The sequence below is a fragment of the Peromyscus maniculatus genome, chromosome 11 (assembly GCF_049852395.1).
Source record: "Peromyscus maniculatus bairdii isolate BWxNUB_F1_BW_parent chromosome 11, HU_Pman_BW_mat_3.1, whole genome shotgun sequence".
In the NCBI taxonomy this organism is placed as follows: Eukaryota; Metazoa; Chordata; class Mammalia; order Rodentia; family Cricetidae; genus Peromyscus; species Peromyscus maniculatus.
In genome coordinates, this window is record NC_134862.1 from 46,681,546 (window position 1) to 46,705,874 (window position 24,329).

Here is a 24,329-nt window from a genome sequence, read left to right on the forward strand (position 1 = left end):
CTGACCCCGATTCTAAGTAGTCACTACTATCACGTATTACTCTGGCCCCTGTCGAAGGTTCGTGGGGTCCAACAGCACCCCTGGCTGATTTCTTCTGCTTCTCTTTCTTGCTTACGGGGCCGATAGAACATATAGCGGCACGCACACCGGAATCCTGGCTGTGTCATCTGCCTCTGACTAAGCGGTCACTTTTGGAAGGGTTTGGAAAAGGCTGAGTAGTGACAGCATCACTGGAGGGTTGCCTAGCCACCCCCACCAGACCTTTCCCAAATGCCACTTGCTACTTGTCACTCTGCTCACTTTCCGATGAAACTTACTGGCATGCTGCGGAAACATGATATTAATGAGTTACCTTGGGCTTTTGAAGCTTATCTATCAGGCTAATTTTAATAGACATAGGTACCCGGTACCTTGTGAGAAAGGAACACATTTTTCTGAAAGAGAGACTGAAGTGTCGTTCACACATGGTTCAAGTAACAGGTGCTGAGCATTCAGCCTCCTCCACAGTCAACAAGGGACGTACCTGTGACGCTAGGGAGGCAAGCACGAAGTAATGCGTAGCCTCTGGATTTAGGAACTATTTGTCTCAGTCAAGGGGCAGTCTCACCCTTTCCTTTGGACAACCGTGGGCATCTTCTGTCACAGCATTCTGTTTTCAACACCCTTCCTCACCCGCACTGAACTCATCAATGTCGCCACTTACCGTGACTCACATTTACAAGAATATACGTTTATAATGGGAGCACTCTGTTTGCTAACTGATTTCAGAAAAGGATTTGTAAATGATTGACAGATAACTAATGACTCCAAGGCATCTCTGCCAAAATCCAAAAGGCACTCAGCGATGTCATCTGAACCCATATTGCATGGGGATGTTCCAAGACCAGTTAATCAGTTACAGTCACTGCAAACTTCCTTACTGCTGGCTTCCAGGACCGTGGAGGCATATCTACTACCAACTATTATCCTCGTCGTCGAGTCAGACTTACGGCGAACGACCTGTGAGACCATGCCAGCAAGTCCCTTTAAGTATGTGACTTATCTGGGGTCATGAAGAACAAGCATCCTATGTCACTCATTCGAATAGACTCCACCAGGCACCAGGAGCTTTGCAGACAGGTTAGTAGCAGTGGGTTACTCAGTTCCTGCCAACTCATTGCTTACCCGTGCATTTTCACCGGTACCCCTTGCTGGTTCCATAGATGACCCAGACTAAGGTTGGCATGATTTTTTTTTTTTTTAAATATCAGGTCCCCCCCCCCCGCCCCCCGCAATAACCACGGTTACATTATGTAAAATGGTGGGGTGGTGGGTTTGAGCAAGAAGTGACTGAGTAAAGATTTTTCCACCCATTCTTTTACTAACTGTGGGAAATGCAGCACCTGGCTGGAAAGATATTGGCTTTTCTTCGGTATTGTTCCGAAGAGGTAAATATTACTCATTTCTTACAGCACTAATCATTAAACAGAGCCCCGGTCAATCTTTTGGGAATCAAAACGTTTGAGATTTCCCCTGGACAGGCTGGGCTGTGTTGCGCTGTTTTCATGCCCATGGCCAGTGCCTCATTCAGAGTAACTGAAACAAACCTCCTACTGTTTCCTTTCCATTTTAGGTTCTCTTCAAACACTTAAGCAAAGCAAGGTGGTGGTGGTGGTGGGGGCACACACCTTCACTATCAGCACTTGGAAGGCAGAGGCAGGTGGATCTCTGAGTTTGAGGCCAGCCTGGTCTACAGAGTGAGTTCTAGGACAGCCAGGACATTTACACAGAGAAACCCTGTCCTGGAAAGCCAAAAACCAAAATCAAACCAAACCAAAACATTTAAGCCAATAGTCAGAGGATCTAAACATTTTGAAAAAGAAAACTGCTCAGAATCCAAAGTGATTTCTCTAGGTATAACATCATCACTACTAAAATACAGACCTCCCTGGGGCCTCCTAACCAATCAGCCTAGGCTATCTGGCAAGTTCTAGTTCAGAGAATGTGTCTCAAAAAAGAAAGAAAACAACACTCAAAGCCCAAGGAAGGACATCAGAGGTATCCTGTGGCCTCCACAAGCACACACATCTGCAACCACATAGAGAACTGGGGAATATGTGGAACAAACTGAACTTCCAAACATTGCTGATGGGAGTTAAAATCACTAAACTTTAAAATTAATTATAAACAAAATTCTTGGCAACATAACCAACCAAAATGTGCGTAACTGAACACAAGAATCATGAAAAAAAAAAAAGTACCAGTAAAATACAGACCGTTAAGGTGGGTCTCAGATACCCTGCTTCATGGGGTTGAGTGTTATAAGCTACCTAACATTATCTGGCAGATGGCATGAAAATGAACAACCATTCAATCGCCAGTTGCTTCTCCAGCCTGGACTACTGGATATGGTTAACTCTGTGTGAAGCCACGGCACTCAACTTCCAGTCTTTCCTCAGGACTTTAAGAGATGTGTTTTAGCTGGGCAGTGGTGGCTCACACCTTTAATCCCAGCACTTGGGAGGTAGAAGCAGGCGGATTTCTGTGAGTTTGAGGCCAGCCTGGGCTACAGAGTTCCAGGACAGCCAGGGTAACAGGGGGAAACCCTGTCCTGAAACAACCCCTCTCTGCCAAAAAAAATTAAAAAGACATGTTTTACCTTCTTAGTGCTAAAGGAGAGTCTTAAATATTGCTCCTTGAAATTATTTCTCTCTCTCCATCCCCACCCCTCTGTCTCTTATGGTTTGAGACCTGGTCTCACTATGTAGACCACTTGAACTCTCAGAGATCCACCTGCTTATGCCCCCCAAGTGATGGGATTAAAGGTGTGCACCACCACGCCCAGTGAAATAGTTTATTTTCCTCCCTCCCTCCCTCCCTCCCTCCCTCCCTCCCTCCCTCCCTCCCTCCCTCCCTCCCTCCCATTCCTTTCTTCCCTCCCTCCCTTTCCCCCTCCTCCACCTCTCTTTTCTTAGAGACAGGGTTTCTCCATGTAACAGCTCTGGCTGTCCTGAAACTGGCTTTGTAGGCCAGGCTGGCCTCGAACTCACAGATATCCCCCTGCCTCAGCCTCGCCTGGTGAAATTGTTGCTTTTTGTTTGTTCTTTTGTGAAATTGTTTCTTTTTTTTTTTTTGTTTTTTGTTTTTTGTTTTTTCGAGACAGGGTTTCTCTGCGTAGCTTTGCGCCTTTCCTGGAGCTCACTTGGTAGCCCAGGCTGGCCTCGAACTCACAGAGATCCGCCTGGCTCTGCCTCCCGAGTGCTGGGATTAAAGGCGTGCGCCACCACTGCCCGGCGTGAAATTGTTTCTTAATAAAGTCATTTATGATGAGTCAAATGCCTATTTACTGGCTATAATAGCAGAAGGAACGTTTTCCTTTATATTTTAGTTTGCAGCATATTGGAGAAAGAATAAAGTCAAAAAGGAAAAGATTGGGTCTGAGATGTAATAGAGCCCTTGGACAATGCTTTTGAGGCTCTGAGTTTAATTCTTGGCACTGCAATTAAGAAAAATTAGTTTTAAAATGCAGAATATTCTAGGGACTGAAGAGATTGCTCAGTGGTTAGCAGTACTGGCTCTTCTTCCAGAGGACCCAGGTTTATTCCCAGCATCTACAAGGCAGCTTGCAACCATCTGTAACTCCAGCTGCAGGGGATCTGACACCCTGTGTACACACAAAGCACACAGAAAACCAAAACCATGAAGAATATTTTGTATCTGAAATCACAAAACCAAAAAGAGTTTCAAACTTGGTCAAGAGGGAGGCTTCTGGGCCATGAAATTGAGAGAAAGAAAGATAGAAAGATTGATTGGCTGAGAAACAAAAAGAAGACATTTCCACTGGGTGGGCCAGAAGCACCAGAGTCCCCTGTGGGTTGGGGCTGGGGTCAGGGTCAAGGTTAAAAGTGAGAGAAGCAAATATGGGTTTAAATGGGACAGTCGAGTATAGTGGCTAAAACGGCAATCAGTGAGGAGGATGCTGAGGTCAGGTCGGGCCTCTGTCTTTCTGTGGAATCTTGGGCATATCATCTTCCTATCTCTGGAGCTCAGTATTTTCATAAGTAAAATGGTCTTAGAATCAAAGGAGTAGAAATATAGGTAGCTTGCTATTAAGGGCAATTTTAGTTGGGACTTGGAGTTAAATCTGCATTGTGATATTGAGCCTCCAAAGCATAGTTTGGGGTTTTGTTTGTTTGTTTTTGTTTTCCTAGATTAAAGTATTTATTGTGTTTGGGAAAGCAGATGTTTGTCATCTGTAGCATCTTGCAGACATCTGGAAATTAAAATATCTCCACAATTAAAAAAATAAACAAACCCAAAACAAAAAGAGTTTCAGAAAGTCAGGGATGGGGCACAGCCTGTAAACTCAGCTCTCAGGAGGCTGAGGCAGGAAGATTAGCAGTTGAATGAACTTGCGGATCAGGCGGGACCCTGCAACACATTCTCACTTTTCTTACAAAGTGGTAGGTTCATGTGTTGCTTGGTTGCCGTGATGGGGTTGGATCAAGTCCATAGCTTTGTGTATGCCAGGCAAGTGCTTTCCAGGGAGACACACCCTCAGCTCCACATGCTATACTACCTCAGCTCGATCTGCATTTCTGTGTTTAGCCATAAAGATTTCCGAGCCCTTTGCATGATTCAGGAAGCCATGGCCCATCAGATTTACCTGTATTTACACAATAATTATGAGGAGAGAATGTAATGATAGGTAAGTAACAAATCACAACTATGAGATTTCAGTGACTAGCTCTGATGGTTAATATGGACTGTCAACTTGACGTTTAGAACCGTCCATGAGACAAGTCTCTAGAGGGGCATGCCTGAGAGGAATCATTTATTTATTTATCCATTTTGGTGTGATTATTCAAAATGAGAAGACCCACCCTAAATGTGGGCTGAACCCTCTTCCAACCTCCAAAGAAAAGTGCCCGCTTTTTTTTTTTTTTTTTTTTTTTTTTTTTAGCCTGCTTGAGGTCATGTCTTGCTGGTGAGTGCATCCACTCTGTTGCTGTGGTTGCCACGATCTCTGTCATTCTTCACTGACACCCAGTTTCTTCAGCTGTGGGTGTAGACTACAGGCCAGGGGCTCACCAGGAATCCTCCAGGCCTTCAACTCAGGCAGCTACTCATTCACTGAACCATTGCCTTGTCGTGGCTGTCTCGTGGTCCATCTCTTGGGTTGGTGGGAAGGTGACATGGACCTGGTGTGGTGTGTCTAACTCAATGACTGACACACAAATCCCTTCATCACCTCTCAAATGATCACTTCTGTTTCCAAATGGCTCCCTGATTTTGCTCTGGCTTCTTCGAGGATGTCTGCCACGCTCCTACCAGAACAAAACAAAACAGACAAACAAACAAACCAAATAAAAAAAAGGGGGCGGGGCTAAAGCCCAACAGTGTGCTTAGCTTGTTCAAGGTCTTGGGTTTAACCTCTAGCATCTTAAAAGTAAAATAAAGTAAAATGAAACAAGATGGTCATGCGCACCTTTGATGCCCGCACCTGGGAGGCAGAGACAGGCAGATGTCTATGAGTCTGAGACTAACCTGGTCTACATAGTGAGTTCCAGGCCAGCCAAGGATATGTAATGAGAGCCTCCCTCAAAAACAACAGAAAAATCAAAACTGAAAAAAGGAGGAGAGTGATGCAATAAGGCACTGGTGCTGTTGACCTCTGCTGCTGCCCACACCCACACTGCCAGGTCCATACCACACACAGTCGGACACACCCATGAGAGACTGCTGCTTAAAATTCTCAATGGGTTTTTTTTAATAGTCTTTATTTGTTGAGACAATATCTGTACATAGCCCTGGCTGGTCATGATAGGAAGGATCCTCCTGCTTCAGCCTTCCGAGTGGGAGGATTATAAATGAGTTACAATGTTTAACTTTTGAGTCTCTGGCTGAGTTATGAGAAGGTTTCACTGAATCTCTAGGAGCACCCAGGTTAGGTAAATGATGGTGTGCCTTTCCCTTTCTTCAAGCCTCCCAACTATTAAAGGATGAGGAAACCGGAAGCCTGTGAAGTTATTTGCTGGAGGCCAACTGGGTCGTAAGGACTGGTTTGTGACCCCTGTCCAGTTGAGAGTTGGGGCACCTGTCCCACTGCTCATCACAGGCTTTTCATGGGGCTGGAGCCAGATCTGACTTCAAGTTTTCGTCAAGTAGGTCAAGTGTGGTGTGTCAGCCCCTGTGGTAAATTGCATGGCCAGCCTGGTTCCCCGTCTTTTTTTTTTCCTTTAATAGTTTGTCATATGATTACTGACATTCTTCTAGAGCTATCTAGTGATCTGTAAAGGACAAAGTCCTGTAGTAGGGCATGACATTCAGAAGGGCAGAGTGTCCTTGGAGAGATGATAGAGAGAGCCTGCCTTTGCGTACCCCGCTGAAGGTACACAGTGGCCATGCTTTTCTTCTTCCCACTGTGAGGCGTAGATGGTCTGTACAGTCACATCTGTCATCTGCCCTCTCACGGCTTCTGAATCATCAGTGAGCAGATTCTGAGGACAAAGAGGAGACTGGGGTGGAGGACGAGACGGGGACATTAACGAAAGTGACAAAACCCAAGTCAATTTTATCTCTCAACAAGATGCCTTCAGTCACTGAGAAGCGGAAACACCTGAAGACACAGTTCTTTGGGTGAGCTAGAGTTGAGAGCAGAGGAGTGAGGGGCAGGGATGAAGCCCAAGGGCTGAGCCCACACCGTACGTAGCATGTGTAAGGTCCTGGGTTCGATCTCAGGTCTGCAGCACCACCCTGGGGAAAATGGGCTTTGACCGAGGATGCCCACACTTTCCAATTGCAGTTAGGGAAATGACCGTGGGCAGTCCCTTTTAGTGGGGATGTCATGGACTGGTGACAGAATAAGTCCATAGTCTCTCAGACCCAGATTCTGTATGTCTTCATTCTGATACAATGGGACTTGAAATTCTTATATAGAGGCTGCCCAAACCTGGGCTGGAGGGGTGGGAACGTCTGGAGAACTTTCCTTTTTCTTTAATTTATTACAAGAAAAAAAAATGCTTTCATGTTTCTTCTTCTTCTTCTTCTTCTTCTTCTTCTTCTTCTTCTTCTTCTTCTTCTTCTTCTTCTTCTTCTTCTTCTTCTCCTTCTCCTTCTCCTCCTCCTCCTCCTCCTCCTCCTCCTCCTCCTCCTCCTCCTTCTCCTTCTCTTCCTCCTCCTCCCTCTTCCTCCTCTTCTTTTTATTATTATCTCTATGTAGTCCTTGCTGGCCTGAACTTGCTATGTAGACTAGCCTGGCCTCAAACTCATAGAGATCCTCCTGCTTCTGCCTCCTGAGTACTGGGATTAAAGACTTGCGCCGCCATGCCTGGTTTATGTTCTTTCTTTAGTCCAGCCTGGGGAGGGCTTCTCACTGTTGGCTAGACTTGTCTGCAGCTCATCACTGTAGGAGGCTTAGGCAGGGGCAGTTAGAGCTGAATGAATCCCTTTAGTCCTAACATTCCAGAGGGGAGGACATCCCTGTCAGTTCTATCTAGAAAGTTCCAGGTCAGCCAGGACTACACTGTGAAACTGTCTCAAGAATGATAACAACAGCACCAAACACAAATACAGACTGGTCATGGCACGGGACACCATCCTACGGAATTTACATTACTTGTTTAACAACCTGAAATACAAAGTCCTATCACCCTCCATCACATCCATTTAGAAAAATGAAGAACCGAGGCTCAGCTGGTCATGGTTGTGTATGGCTATAATCTCAGCACTTGGGCAGGTGGTGGGTATGGGTGGAAAGTTGAGACAGGAGGATTGTGGGTGTGAGACTAGCCTACTTAGTGATAGCCCATCTCAAAAACAAACAAACGCATAGGGAAAAGAAGATAGTCAGGTATCACGCCTGGTGCTTTTAATCTCAGTACCTCAGGCAGTTCCCTGTGAGTTCGGTGCCCTACGTAGGGTCAGCCTGGGCTGCATGGTGAGGCCCTGTCTCAAACACAAACAGATGAAACAAAAACTGAGGTGGAGAGATCAGGTGACTGTCACAAGGCGGAGGAGTGGTTGAAACAGTGAGGCCCGTATTGTCGGACGTGGCCTTTCACATTCTAACGACTCCATTGGAAAGCATGGGCTTGGGGAAGACTCTGCTATAGTAAGTTTTGCCTGGTCACGTGGTTCCCTCAACCGTAGTAGCAAAGAATGCTGGGTGGTGGTGGCACACGCCTTTAATCCCAGCACCCGGGAGGCAGAGGCAGGCAGATCTCTGTGAGTTTGAGGCCAGCCTGGTCTACAGGGTAAGATCCAGGACACCTAGGGCTGTTACACAGAGAAGCCCTGTCTTGAAAAACAAAAGAGAATGTTCTAGAACATGAACATGTTAGACAGTTCTTTGACCACCAACGTAAGGTTGCTTTTCAACACGACTCCACTCCCTAAGCCCCATCTAACAAAGTTTTCTCAATTTAAAACTGGAAATCCAAGCAATACGTAAGTCAGTGTCCCTGGCAAGAGTGGTGCTGGGAAACCAGCACCGATCATCTGTGTGGGGGCTGGGAATGCGCCTCTGACCATAAAGAACCTTAGGGACCGTGGTGGTTATATTTGATTGAACAAGTCATTGTTTTCCCAGAATACCCTGAAACACACAAGGCCTGATACTTTATTTATCTATTTGTTTTATTTATTATTTATTTTTGCATTCTAGGAAGGTTCAATCAGAAAAGGTCAACCTTAATTTTCAAATGAGCTGGCAATATAATAAAGCCATTCTGGGGTCCGTCCGTGGGAGCTGTTCAGAAGGTTTAACTGTGATGAAGCAGGCACAGACATCCTCTGCTCTCTCCGGCAGATTGACTTTGTAAAAACTAAGGCCTTCACTGACTTTAATAAACTAAAACCTTTGTGTCCTCTTGTCTCCTGTCTGTCGCCAACTCTTGTTCCCTTCCTAGGAGAGAAGTCTCTGCAGGTCGGCATCCACCTCCAAATGACCTGTCTAGATACTTGCAGCTCTGGATGTCCAGTGTGTAGAGTGGCCCTCTCTCCTCTCCTCCTCCTCCTCCTCCTCCTCCTCCTCCTCCTCCTCCTCCTCCTCCTCCTCCTTCTTTTGTTTGTTTGTGTTGTTTTGGGACAAGGTGTGTTACCCAGGCTGTCCCAGAACTCACTATGTAGACCTCAAACTCAGCTATCTTCTGAGTGTGAGGATTAAAGGTGTGTGCCACCAAACCTGGGCACCTCTGTCATTTTCTATCCATTTCCAACACCTTCCCCTCCCTCTCCCCCCAATCCCCCATCTCCTTTCCTCCCTCCTGGTCCTCCTCCCTCCTCCCATCCTTTGTTCTGCTTCTTCTTTTTTGAGATAAGGTCTCCCTATGTAGACCAGGCTGGCTTTGAAATCACAATCCTTTTGGCTCTGGGATTACATGATGGTGCACACTGCCGTGCCCAGTGTTGTGGAATATTAGTTGAAGATGTGTTACATTTGTTTATGCTGTGGAACATTTGTTTAATGATGCAAAGATGTGTTGCATTCTTTTATGCTGCATTTGTTTAACTCTGTGAAGCTGTCTAAAACACCTGATTGGGCTAATAAAGAGCTGAACAGCAGGAGAAAGGATAGGCAGGCCTGGCAGGCTGAAAGAATAAATAGGAGGAGAAGTCTGGGGAGAGGGAGAAGAGGATGCCAGGGGCCAGCCACCCAGCTACACAGCAAGTCACAGAGGAAGAAGTAAATATAAAAGAAAGGCATATAGAATAGAGAAAGATAAAAGCCCAGAGGCAAAAGGTAGATGGGATAATTTAAGTTAAGAAAAGCTGCCTAGACGTTAACAGCTTAGGTGCAAGATTGTAAAACGTCGGTAGCGAACTTCTGCCCTCCGGGGTTCTCCCATTGTGCTGTAAGCCTGTATTTAAGACCTCTTCCCTCCTTCAATAAACAGCATTCGGCATTAAAAAAAAAAAAGAAAAGAAAAAGAAAAGCTGCCTAGAAACAAGCCAAGCTAAGGCCGGGCATTTGTAAGAAAGAATAAGCCTCCATGTGTATGATTTATTTTGTAGCCGGGTGGTGAGCCCTCAAAGAGTAAAGAGAAAAAAAATTACATTTGAGGGGGGAGGGAACCCCAAACAAACTAACTATATAGCACAGTTTACCTAACCTTTTCTGTTCTTTGTTAGCTCAGCAAAGTAGATACCAAAATAATACCTAAGGTTGGATCCATAAATCTGATGGCATTGAGCCATATTTGAAATATTTTTTGGGGGTGTTGGTTTTTTGAGACAGGATTTCTCTGTATATCCCTAGCTGACTTGAAACTCGAGCTATAGACCAGGCTGGCTTTGAACTCAGTGATTGGCCTGCCTCTGCGTCCTGCGTGCTGTGATTAAAGGCAGGCACCACATCGCCCGCCATATTTGAAATGATTGTAAATCAGAACAGAACAGCAGGTAGTCATATCCTAAGTCCTTGTCTCCGGGGTCCCCTTTGATCCAGACTCTACCTGCGCTCTCTCCCTTCACAGAGTCTCTCCCTTCACAGAGTTGAAGTGGTTGAGCCGACTTGGTCAGCTAGTTCCATCATCCATCATTCAATGGCTATTTCCCGGCCTCATTCCAACCTTGTGCAGACCCTGAGTCTATTCTTATGTCATCCCACTAAATTGGGATTAAAAAATATCAAAATCAAATGAATAGACACACCATGGGACCCTACTGTGTCCTTCCAGAGCTGTCCTAGACTGTGGGACACAAAGATTCAGAACAAAGCGGTAGGCTAGATATGAAGGGGTCAGTATAGTTAGGGTCCGGTTAGAAAGGTATAGAGACTCACTGGTGAGTGGACACGCAGTGACAGGGACAGGGGTAAACGTGGGCCTGGGGACTCTGGGGCTGGGGTGTGTTAGATGAACGTCTGCTTTGTACCTGATACTGTCTCAGGCACTGGACATTTCAGGAGAATGGTCAGCACTTCTGGGGACCACAGGAGGCCAGTGGGACCAGTTTAGTGGGATGGCATAAAGATAGACTCTGTAAGTCTACCAAGGGCTCCATAAGCAAAGTGAAAATGAAGCAAGGGTGCTTCCTGGAGGGAGAGACACAAGATCTAAGTCTAGAGATAGGAAATAGCCAAGTGCTTCTCTAAAGGATCTACATATATGTGCACATATATAATATACACATCTATATAAAATAGAGAGTGAGGGGCTGGAGAGGACTCAGTAGGGAAGAGCTCTTCCTGCTCTTTGAGAGGGACCCAGTTTCAATCCTACAGTCATGTCAAGTGGTTCACAACCACACCTAACTCTAGCTCCAGGGGATCCAATCCCCCCTTTTCTGGCCTCCAAAGCTATCCACTACAAGTGGCAAATATACAGACATATGCATAGACATAAACATAAAAAATAATCAAGTGTAGAGTTTGATGTAGCTTCTGAAAGCTGACTATTATGTGCTGTGAAATATCTATGTAAAGTTGTGTTACATTTGTTATACTGCATTTGTCCAATGCTGTAAAGATGTGTTACATTTGTTTATGCTGCGTTTGTCCAATGCTGTAAAGATGTGTTACATTTGTTTATGCTGCGTTTGTTTAATGATGTAAAGATGTGTTGCTTTGCCTGCCTAAGGCCCCTGATTGGTTTAATAAAAAGCTGACGGCCAATAGCTAGGCAGAGAGAATAAGTAGGAGGAGGAATCTAGGCTTGAAGAAGAAGAAGAAGAGGGGAGAGAACGTTGGAGAAAGAAAGGGAGACATGCAGGGTCAGCCAGGCAGCTGCCAGCCAGCCAGAATAGGATATACAGAAAGAAAGAAAGGTAAAAAGCCCTGAGGTAAAATGTAGATGAAGAGAAACAGGCTAAATTAAGTTATAGGAGCTAGTGGGACAAGCGTAAGCTAAGGCCGAGCATTTATAACTAATAATAAGTCTCTGTGTCTTGATCTGGGAGCTGGTTGATGGTCCAAAAGAAAGCCTGCTACAATTATGTAAATGACTTCTGGAGGATTATTTAATTTCTCTGAGCCTCAACCTCTCCCCCTAACCCCCACCCTGTGTGTGTATATGTGTGTGTGTGTGTGTGTGTGTGTGTGTGTGTGTGTGTGTGTGGTGTGTTTTGAAACAGGGCCTCTCTACATATCCCTGGCTATCCTTGAACTCACTGTGTAAGACCAGACTGACATGGAACTCTGCTAACCAAGTGTTGGAATTAAAGGTGTGCTCTACCAGCCAGGCGATGGTGGCGCACGCCTTTAATCCCAACACTTGGGAGGCAGAGGCAGGTTGATCTCTGTGAGTTCTAGGCCAGCCTGGGCTACAGAGTGAGATCCAGGAAAGCTAGGACTGTTACACAGAGAAACCCTCTCTTGAAGAAAAAAAAAAAAGAAGGTGTTCTCTACCATGCCTGGATTTCTCTCTCTTTATCCTTTCTTTTTTGAAATGGAGTCTCCATATGTAGCCCTGAGTGAACTGGAAATTCATTATGCAGATCAGGCTGGACTCAAATTCATGGAGACTCCTCTGCATCTGCCTCCCCAGTGCTGAGATTAGAGGTGTGCACCACCTTGCCTGGCTGAACCTCAATTTCTTTATCCATAAAATAAGGGTAGTCATTGTAGCTATATCTTATCTTGTGTGAGGATTGTATGATTGAAAAAAATTAAAGCCTGGTATATAGTAAGAAGCAAGGGAAATCACCGGATGGTGGTGGTGCACACCTTTAATCCCAGCACTTGGGAAGCAGAGGCAGGTGGATCTCTGTGAATTTGAGGCCAGCCTGGTCTACAGAGTGAGATCCAGGACAGCCAGGGCCATTCCCGCCCTAAAAAAAGAAAGAAAAATCATTATGTCCCCCCTCTCCATTGCTACACACTGCTTAGTTCTCCCAAGGTGAAAGTTTTTTTTTTTTTACTAGAGCTAGAAAAACATTAAATATTGATTGCAGTTGATTCCATTGTCATTCTTCTCAGACCTGCACATATTTTTTATTATGAAACAAAACAAAACAAAAAAACACTTGCTGCTAGGTAAGGGCAGCAGAGGCTGCAGTTCTCATAAAGTGACAAAGTGAGGCTGTTTCAGAGAGAGGTGGATACCAAGTTAAGTACTATTTCAGTTCTAGTTTACTTAGGAATCTACAACTCTTGTACTTTATAAATTAAGCTTCAGTTGTTTCTAGAGGGGGCGGACACTTTTTTTTTTCTTTTTGAGACAGTGTTTCTCTGTGACAGCTCTGGCTGTCCTGGAACTGGATTTGTAGATCAGGCTGGCCTCAACATCTTCCTGCCTCCACCTCCAGAGTGCTGGGATTCAAGTCACGTGTCATGGTGCCCGGTTGGCAGATGATTTAAAGATTCTGCAACGACCCATCCAGTCCTCAATATTTCTGAGACACAGAGGCCAACTATCTTGGTCAAGGCTGGATGAACTCGCTAACATGTAAACTTATAAAAGGGACTTAGTTGATTGCCTGACACAGTTGAAGCCTGGGTAGTCCAAGCTGGGGAGGCCACATCAACAGTCACAGTGTGGGCCTGAGGGACTGGAGGCTCCCTGGGGAGAGATTGATGAGTCCATGATGGAAGGCTAGGTGGGGTCGGACTTCCACAGACAAGGGCCGCAGCAGTAGACACAGATGCTCAGGAAGCATGGGGGTCTCTTGTGTGCTGAGAGGCTTTCTTTGTCTACCTGGCTCCACCCAGGGCCAGCCTGTTAGCCGGAACACCACATCCCCAGCAGGTCTTTCTTCCTCAATTGCTGCCCTAGAGGCAGTTGCTCCTGGAAATGCTCTGGAAGACACACCAGAAAGTGCTTTACCTCTCTAGGTGCCTGCCTATCTATCCAGGCTGACAATCAGGGCGAACAATCACCTGCTGGGGTAACAGTGTTTAGCATCTTTATGAGACTGGCTAGCACGTTAGCAATTCCTATGCAATGTAATTGATAAGATAATACGAGAAACACGTTTCAAAAGGCGCTTCTTACTGGAAAACCTCCCAAACCATGGTTCTAACCGGCTTAAGACCTTTAACTGTGTTTATGATAAATTTGCAAATTTAAAACCAAATTCCATTTGTCTTAATCCAGGCTGAAGGATATGGTTTCAAGAGGCCAGCTGTTCCTTCATGGCCCAAGGCTGAAATCTCTGAACTTGGTAGAAGGAGGCAGGAGGATCGTAAGTGTGAGGCCAGCAACCTAGGCCACATGACAGGATCGGGTCCCTAGAAGAAGTCAAGAGCTCAGATTTGAAGTCTTTCTGTAATAATATTTGTTCCCTATATCCAACTTGAGTTCTTCTGTAGAAGCCTGTGGAACTTACTGCGAGATAAATCTGCTTTGCTAGAGTTCTGAAAAGGTCAGTGGGGGGAAAGGGATTCCCAAACCCACTGTGGAATGATTTACATCTAACATAAAACTTACACTTTGTAAATTTAGAAAAATTTTCTCTTCGCTCTTACCATTTATTTAAACACTTTACTTCTCTTTAAAGTATCTCTTGCGTGCACGTGTGCGTGTCTATTCGAAACACTTCTATTTTCTTGGAATTTAAAAGTTTAACCATTAAAATTAGCTGATGTCTAGTTTATGTCTTTTCTCTTCCCACCTCTTGATGGCTACGTCGTGCAGACTGGCCTAGAACTCGTGATCTCCCAGCCTCCGTTTCCCTAAGTGCTGGCACGACGGATGAGGGCCTTTCTTCTTTCTGCTTTTGGAATGCGGGCCTCACCCGAGGTAGCCATGGGTGGCTTACGGTGGAGCACCGGTATACTCTGCTCTGATGTGTGTCCAGGGCGTCAGTGAAGCTCTCTCCTTAGTGTCCCAAGACTTCAGCACCCCGTTTCATTTGCTGCCCCTCCCCATCTCGCCACAGGGCAGGACAAATGCCACTGTCAGTCTCGCTGAGTGCATGGAAACACCCAGCAGGATGAGTGTGAAAGCTGCGGGAAGAAACCGGGGCAGAAAGCCGGGATTGCTGCCTCCTGCCTGTGAGGGTCTTGCCAAAGGGTCTCCTTCTTTAGTGTAGGCTGGGCTTGAACCCCCAGCTGCTGCCTCAGCTCTCCTGGGGTTGGGATTACACGTGTGTGCCCAGAGACCTGGTTTGGGTATGAAATTTTAACTATGGTAGACTTATCAACTATGGTACTAGAGTATCTGTTTGGCCCTCTGTAGCATTCTGGTAGTTTCTGTGGGAAGGTGGCAGAAGCCTGAGACATCGTTCCTTTTGTTAGTTTGTACTGTTTTTGTTGTTGTTGTTGTTGTTTTCCCCAAGACAGGGTTCCTCTGTGTACCACTGGCTGTCCTGGAACTAGCTCTGTAGACCAGGCTAACTTGGAACTCACAGAGATTCGCCTGCCTCTGCCTTTTGAGTGCTGGAATCAAAGGCGTGCGTCACCGCCTTCCGGTTCCAGACATCATTCTCATTCTCAAGATGTTTACGGAAGGGCTTGTTTAGATTGAAGAGCGTTGGGCTAAGCCTCTGTCATCTTGTCAGGATTTTTATCTGTGTGGAAAATCCAATCTAAACGTATCCAAAGACATCATTTACTTGCTTTTAGGGTTCTGACTTACAAATCTTTCCATGTATAGTAAAGTAATCATTCATATGATTAAGGCATGCCTGGAAAACCCCTTCACACAAAATATATGTGAAAATATCCAGAAAGTCTTATATAACTCTCACATTTAATTTTCCATTCAGTGCTATGAGTTTCACATATCTCGCTGTGATTTGTGAATTGCCTCCATGGTCTTTCAGTTAACTCTTCCAGCATTCCCAATTACATTTTCTTTATGTGTTTGAATCCAGGACAGGGCATCTTCTTTTTCCTCTTTCTTTCTTTCTTTCTTTCTTTCTTTCTTTCTTTCTTTCTTTCTTTCTTTCTTTCTTTCTTTCTTTCTTTCTTTCTTTCCTCCCTCCCTCCCTCCCTCCCTCCCTCCCTCCCTCCCTCCCTCCCTCCCTCCCTCCCTCCCTCCTTCCTTCCTTCCTTCCTTCCTTCCAGAGCTGAGGACCGAACCCAGGGCCTTGCACTTGCTAGGCAAGTGCTCTATCACTGAGCTAAATCTCCAGCCCCCAGGGCATCTTCTTGCCTAGCATGTGTAAGGCCCCAACTTCATCCACAGCACCTCCAAGAAAAAGGAACCGATTCTTTTCTAGTTCAGTGCATGCCTGGTGTCTGTTCTCGAAGGTCTCTGGCTGCCTGTGCCAAAGCCTCTGCAGCCCGCAGGGAGGGCAGTCTGTGGCACACACGTGTGCTTAGCATCTCTTTTAAGCCCGGCACCCTGAGTGTGCAGCCTGGGGAGGAAAGTGGGAGTCACCAGCACACAACTATAACAAGGTGCAAGACCGGCTGAGCTCACTGGTCACCAGCGTACTTCGGAGAGTCCAAACAACTGGTACCGGGATAGGAGACTGTAGATGTGATAATGTTGGGAACAGGTAAAATGCACCTTGGCCTAAGTACTGCCATTTTGACTTCAGACTCCATTTTACCTGTAGGGTGAAACAAAGTTCAGATTTCCAGGTCCTAGGGGAGCTGGGAACATTCCAACAGCTGACCCACCTCGTCCCTATACCACAGAAATAGTCATTATGCATCTTTAGTTCTCTAGAAACGTTATGACTACTCCCAACAACAAAAAAGAATGGATGAATCTGATTGGTTGGACTGAAAAGCTTGTATTGTAGATCAATTGACAACGATGGAACATTTAAGAAAAGCTCCCAATCTTTGAGTTCTGGTGGGTGAAAAATTGTAACTGTAGCTTGTCACTGATGTTTGTGTTTGAATACTTGCTTCAACTGACATTCGGGGATGCAGTTCAGCTCCTGAGTATGTTCTGTGGCCCTGACTGATCCGTCACCCCGCCCCCCCCCCCCTTTTTTTGGCTTCCCTGTATTAAATTTTGCTTGGTGGAAACCTCTTGTGTCTGCTTGGGTTGACTCAAAGCCTTGGGCTGCAACAATACTATTTTGGGAAATAAAAATTACAGCTTGAGAAATTGTATCCCACCCCAAGCAAGTCTCTAAGACTTTTGCAATAACTAGATAACTTGCTGGGCGGTGGTGGCACACGCCTTTAATCCCAGCACTCAGGAAGCAGAGGCAGGAGGATCTCTGAGTTGGAAGACAGCCTGTTCTACAGAGTTCCAGGACAGCCAGGGGTATACAGAGAAACCCTGTCTCCAAAAACCAAAACAACAAAGCCCAAAACAAAACAATAACCAGATAGCCAGGAGAGAGACTGATAGACTTAAAAAAGATTTATCTGGGTGTGGTGGTGCATGCTTTTAATACCAGCAGATCTCTGAGTTTGAGGCCAGCCTGATCTACATAGGAAGTTCCAGGCCAGCCAGGGCTACCTAGTGAGACCCCCATCTCCAACAAAGAAGCAGACAACAACAGAATGAAAGATATGGGCTGGTCGTGTAGCTCAGTGGTAGAGCACTTGCCTAGCACATGCCAGGCCCTGGATTCCACCCCAGCACTGAAAAGACACAGTGGAAGAAGCAGCAGGTTGTGTGTTTTCCTCTCGCCACGCCTGCCCCTGCTTGGGGCCATTGTTTAACACAGACATTTCTGAGTCACCAACAGCTCAAGCAAGGAGCCTGGGGGTGGGGATGGGATTGAGTAAGAGAATTTTGCTCTCAGCGAGGCTGGTCCCTGGAGTTGAGTCAGGAAAGCTTTTGCTTGTCCATTTAGTCTGGAGTAAAGTTTGGAGGCTAATTAATGTCACATGACAGCCAGCAGCCACACTTTAAAAAAAAAAAATCAATCAGACACATTGTTTGCCCCTTTGGGTTTGATGGACATGTTGTAATAAGGTCCTGAACCATCCACTACCTCTTTATGTACCTTCTGTCTAAAGACTCGTTGCTGGTGTGACCTATATTCATGGAACCACAAACAAAGGAGTTAACCATTAACCTTCAAACCACCTTCAGATGAAGTCTTTTATAAGGGGAGAATTATATAGGCTTCCACTGGTTGCTAAGAGGAAATGAGAAAAGGATTCAGGTTGAAGGAGGTTTTTAAGGAACTGGAGTTGATGATGAGGATGCTGTGGGACCCAGCAGGGAGTGTGCCTCGAGCTGATCTGTCTGAGCAGGGGGTAGCTCACATTCCAGCATCCCACTACTGTCCTTCCTGGAACAGTACTGGCTGGGGATAGTGTCAAATTGTGGCCACATTGCATTCATTAGGTCACAGTCTCCAACCTAGCTCAAGATTAGTGTCTCCTAAGGCGCCATTTAATATTAGGTGTCTATTTTCTAGGCCTTGAGAAAGCTTCAAGCCACAGAGGACATATTATTTCTCTGATCAACTAAGAACACTTGAACTTTACCCCTCTCCCCACACACCTTATAATTCTTTCGGCCAGTTTCCTATTTTTAATTTTACAATTTTGATTTAAAAAAATCTCCCTTTCTTTTATTATTTTCAATTATGTGTATGTGGCAGGGGCGGTATGTGCAGCTGAATATATGCGCCCTAGGAAGCCAGAGCTGGATCCCCGCCCCCTCCCCAGCTGGAGTTACAGCTGGTTGTGAGTCACCTGACATGAGGGCTAGGAACGGAACTCAGGGCCTCTGCAAAAGCATCGAGTGGTCTTATAATAAAATATATAATATATATAATATAAATACATATAAAATATATAATAATATATCATATATTATATAGTAAAATATATAATATATAACATATACAATAAACATATAAATATATAATATATATAAAATATACAATAAATATATATAATATATATATATATTTTTTTTTTTTGAGGTAGAGTCTCAAGTAGTCCAGATTGGCCTCTAATTTACTATGTAGCTGAGGTTGCCCTTGAACTGCTGATCCTCCTGCTTCGACCTCTCCCGTGCTGTGATTACAGACATGGACCACAACACCTGGCTTCCTTTTGTATTTTTAACTGAGCGCCTGAGGGCGGCTAGGTTTCTGCGAAGCTGCACACTTCAGGTCAGGTTTGAGTGGCAGTTACTTTTATTGTTGTTTGGTGGTTGTAACAACAAAGGGCTTGTTGTCATTTACAGATGAAATAAATGCACTGTTCATCACCTGGAAGGCTTTAAATAACTCGTTTTTCAGACTGTCTCATAGCACCAGCCTGCCTGTTTTATACACCCGTTTGAGTGTTAATTAATATCAAAATATTTATGTGAACCAAATCCAGAACAAAGGAACATGACTAGTCCTGTTGGAATGGTGAAACATTGTCATTAAGTCTCCTGTGGACCCACCTCGGACCCTTGTAGTCTCTCTTGCGATTTTTAGTAGATTCTAATCTCCACACACTGCTTTGAGTCACTTGAACTCAAGGCATGGTGCGACTTTTTTTTTTTTCCTTTAATGTTAGGAAATGCTTTATTCCACCCTTCCTGTAGATTAATTATTTTTCAGAACCGATCTATTACTTGTTTCACCTACTGGCCCCAATTTTCAGGTCAGGAAATAGAAGCATGGCTGAGTTTGGACGATAGGCTTACCACCATCCAAGAGCCGGGAGTCAGCAAAAGCACACGGTCCGAGGTCCCATCCTGACTTCCGCTCACTCATGAGGCAGCTCCTGGGTAATTGCTTTTAGAGTAAAAAAGCACTGAGTCACAAAAATACAAACTGCTTTTGATTCAACTATTTAATTGGCTTTGTCTTTGTTGGGAGAAACTTGTGTGTCCCTCACTGAGCAGTTTATCATAGAACGTGCCAATCTGTTGTCACGTCTCATTATTCTTTGTTATTCTCTACTGAAAACTGAAGTCCTTAGCAAGATAATGCTTTTTGTGAATCTCCCAAGGGAAGGGTCTGTGACCAGTAGTTCTTTGCAGTTGCTGTACACATGGGCTTTGGCACATTCTATCACTGAAACTGAGCTACTTAGTTCACTCATAATTTGGAAACCTCAGCTTCGAAGTTTTGGAGTATTTCTCAGGAGTATTAGTGTATAAATCACTTAAGCAGTCTTTTCTCTGGTTAGGAATAGAGCAACAAAAACTAACTGAGGTAAGGAAGAGTCTGTTGGCTCCTCTGTATTTCCTCACCCATCCCTAATGCCTGTTTTAGGAGTTAATAATTCCCACTGGGGCCTAAAAGTCAAGGGCACAGAATACCAGCCCATGTGCTTTGAGTCTGTAGGTGATGCTACACTGGCAAATTTGTCTGGGCAGTCAGCTGGCAATGGTGTCGTGTGCTGACGTATTTAATACCGTTAATTTTGAAAATAGTGAGTATGGACATTTCTTGATTATTGTCATATCCCACATATGTTTCAAGAATGTTAACTTATTGATCTTTATGACTTCACAATATCCCTGTGAGGTGAGTACCACACACTGTGATAAAATTAAATGCCTTATAACTTGGTTCAGACAACACAGATGGTGAAGGATGAGTCTAGTCTAATAAGACACGTGATGCTAAGGCTAGTAAGCTGCACTCCTTCATGGCCTCTGCATCAGCTCCTGCTTCCTGGTTCTTGCCATGCTTGAGTCTCAACTTCTTTTGGTGATGAACTGTGATGTAAAGCTTAAGCCAAATAAACCCTTTCCTCCCCAAGTTGTAATATATAACGTGGTGGTCACGGTATTTCACCACAGTGACAGTAACCCTGACTAAGACAGTATCATAGAAAACACTGTGCTTGGGTCTGGCATTAAGAGCAGTGGATGTTCTTTTTTTTTTTTTTTTTTTTTTGGTTTTTCGAGACAGGGTCTCTGTGTAGCTTTCTTTGCGCCTTTCCTGGAACTCACTCTGTAGCCCAGGCTGGGCTCGAAATCACAGAGATCCGCCTGGCTCTGCCTCCCAAGTGCTGGGATTAAAGGCGTGTGCCACCACCACCTGGCCAGTGGATGTTCTTGTAGAGAACCTGGGTGTAGACAGAAGTTTTCCTGTGTCCTGCCCAGCCTCAAGGTCCCATGTTCCTCTGGTCCACCTGGCCCATGGTCCCTCAGATGCTTATAAAATAATCATTCAGAGGCTTAATATTATTTACAAACTGTATGGCCTATGGCAGGCTTCTTGCTAGCTAACTCCTATAGTTTAACTCAACCCATAACTATTCATCTATGTTTCGCCATGTGTTCCATGGCTTTATCTACATCCCATTACATGTTGCTCCTTGGATGGCAGTTTGGCATCTCTCCAGATTCTGCCTTTCTCTTTCCTGTCTCTCGCCTTGGATTTCCCGCCTGCCTCTAAGCTGCCTTGCCATAGGCCAAAGCAACTTATTTATTAACCAATGGGAACACCATATATTCACAACGTACAGAAAGACATCCCCCAGCACCTGAGTTCTACTCCAAGCACCCACATGGCAGCTAAAAACTGTCCATAACTTCAGTTCCAGAGGATCTGACATCCTCTGGATTCCAAAGACTCCTAAACATGCATGGTGTACATAAATTATGTAAACATACATACAAATATGTGCAAATCATAAATACATTTTAATACACTGTGAGACAAAAAAGGATGAAAGCCGAGATAAGAGATGCTCATGGTTCAGCTGGGTGGTGGTTGTGCACACTCTTAATCCCTGCACTTGGAGGCAGAGGCAGGCGCATCTCTGAGCTGGAGGTCAGCCTGGTCTACAGATCAAGTTCCAGGATAGCCAGGGCTACTCAGAGAAACCCTGTCTTTAAAAAACATGAGCCATGTAGTTAGTAAGAGAAAACAAGATTATTCCAGAAACACACACACGCACTTCTTTCTTTTTCTTTTTGGCATGGTCTCATGTATCCCAGGCTGGTCTTGAATTTGCTATGTAGCCAAGGATGATCCTTAACTCTATACTTCTGCCTCCACCACCCCAGTGCTTGGAATCAGACATCTGCCACTTGGAATTCCTTTGGCTAATAGAATATGAGGATTATGTTACATTTTGGGACAAAGCAGTCATCAGTGCCAGGGGCTCTGGAACACATTCTCCCTTCCACGTTAACCAAAGAGGCCAGTTAAGAAACATGGCAGCAACACCCAAGGCTTGGCCTTGCTGAATTGGCCACAGTGCTCTAGTTCCCTGCTCACTCAGAGATGTGGGGTCTGGGTGTTTTCTCAGGGACAGATGCTGTTAATGTAGCTGCCCAGCATCGACGCTGGGGTGAGCTCCTCTCCCTTGTATCATCTGTGGTATGAGAGTAGAATGTCCCCCAGAACCACGTGTGCTGGAGACTTGTCTGTTGCAGAATATTTGTTTACACTGTGAAGATGTGTCTTTGCCAAGGCACCTTCTGACTGGTTTAATAAAGAGCTGAATGACCAATAGCTAGACAGGAAGAGGTTAGGTGGGACTTCCGGGGACAGAGAGGACTCTGAGAAGAAGAAAGGAGAGATGTCATTGAGACTCGGAACAAGTTGGGCACACAAAATGGGAGAGAGATAAGAGCCACATGATAGAATATACATTAATAAAAATATTGGTTAATTTAAGTTATAAGAGCTAGTGGGACAAGCCTAAAATAAGGCCCAGCTTTCATAATTAATAAGTTTCCGTGTCATTTTTTGTGAGCTGGTGGCCCAAAGGAAAAAAAATCTGACAACACTTTGCCCCTAGTGTGATGCTAGAAGGTTTTTTTTTTTCAGAGAACTGTTGTAAAATATTATTTTTGTTTATGTTGCATTTGTCTAACTCTGTGAAGCTGTGTGACTGTGCCTGTCTAGAACACCTGATGGTCTAATAAAGAACTGAACGGCCAATAGAAAGGCAGGAGAAAAGATAGGCCCGGTTGGCAGGCAGAGAGAATAAATAGGAGAAATCTGGGAAAGAAAAAAGAAGTAGCCAGAGAAGAAGGAGGACTCCAAGGGTCAGCCACCCAGCTACACAGCAAGTCATGGATTTACAGAGTAAGAAATCGGAAAAGCCCAGAGGCAAAAGGTAGATGGGATAATTTAAGTTAAGGAAAACTGTTAAGAAACAAGCTAAGGCCAGGCATTTATAATTAAGAATAAATGTCCATGTGTAATTTATTTGGGAGCTGGGTGTCAGGCCCCCCAAAAGAGAAAAAACAAAATAAAAAACAAAACAAAACAAACAAACAAACAAAATAGAGAACAGAACTAGGTCAAGTTGGCCACACCCTTAAGAAAGGATTGATCTTAGCTCTGTTGAGTGGGCTTGGTTTTCTGACTGATTTTTGGTTTGGGTTTTTTTAGTCAAGATATTAGACTGTAGCCAAGGCTGGAAGGCTGTCCTGGAACTCACTGTATGGCCTTAGCCTGGAATCAAATTCATGGCAACACTCGGACCTCTGCCTCTGAGTGCTGGGATCACAGGCACAGGACATCATGGCTGGCACCACCTCTTTTTTAGCTTTAGTTCACCAGAAGGCTACATATTGGTGACATTGAGTGGTGTCTTCTCACTCTTCTGGTTAGATAGATTTGTGCCAAGGAGAGGAACCTTGGATAACCCTGTTGTTGTGGAAGTTTTTACAGTTCGCCTGCAACGTTTGGGGTATTGGTACCTGCAGGTCAAAGCAAGCTAGCTCTTACCAAACTTCTGTTATTTGGCCATAGAAGATCCTTCAGCGTGGCTTTGTTTCTTGGGTCTGTTAGAAATTCCCTTTGGTTCTGTGTTGTCCTGTGATAGCTACTTACACATTTGATTACCTCCTGATATACATTGTTAACTTACTGAAGGCTGGCCATACTTTATACATTGTATACCACTTGCATATGCTACTTATTTAATAAATCTGAATAATTGGGAAAAAAAGAGAGAAATAAAGAAAGAGAGAGAGAAAGGAAGGAAGGAAGGAAGGAAGGAAGAAAGAAAGGAAGAGAGAAAGAAAGAAAGAAATTCCCTTTGGTAAATGGCCCCATGGCTTCTCCTTGATGTTCTTCCAGATCGGCATTTGTGCTCATTATAGAGGTTTTCATTCTAATTAGGGCCATACTGGAGAGAAGGAGGGTAAAGACTGGAGATAAAAGGTTTGGGATACTTCCCATTCATCCATCCACCCATCCATCCATTCATTATTCAGTGAGTGCTTACTCTAAGTCAGTATTCAGAAGCTCTCGTAAGGAAGTTGTAAAATCAGATTTTCTAGGAATTTCTTCAGTTCAGCCTGAGACTCAGGCGAACGCAAAGGGGCAGGCAGTTAATCAGCAACAAGAGGTCACTCAAAGTGGCATGCTGATGCGTCACTGAGGTCCCCAGCTGGGAGCCAGCTCTCTGCCTTCTTCTTTGTCCTTGTTACATATCCCCTACAGAAGTTCTGTGTGTGTATGCCTTTATAGCCAAACAAAACCCTGGGTCTCTCCCAGGAACCACGCTCACCTTGAATTCACAGTAATCCCCCCACCTTTCCCACTCCGATCCCACTTGGGTCTCCCAGGTGTTGGGACTGCAGGCGTGAGTCAGCAGGCCCAATGGTACACATATTTCAATA

The 24,329-nt window shown here is 44.9% G+C and overlaps 1 long non-coding RNA gene across 4 annotated transcripts in view; it reads left to right on the forward strand.

Annotated features, from left to right (window-relative positions):
* The first annotated feature begins 813 nt into the window (after positions 1-813).
* Positions 814-24,329, forward strand: part of LOC121821143 (uncharacterized) — a 66,202-nt gene continuing 42,686 nt past the window's right edge. For 3 of the 4 annotated variants that reach the window (XR_013043295.1, XR_013043294.1, XR_013043296.1), the window contains exon 1: positions 814-1,119. This is a non-coding gene — a long non-coding RNA (uncharacterized LOC121821143). The remainder of the gene's footprint in view (positions 1,120-24,329) is intronic. The other variant, XR_006061828.2, reaches the window with a different exon arrangement.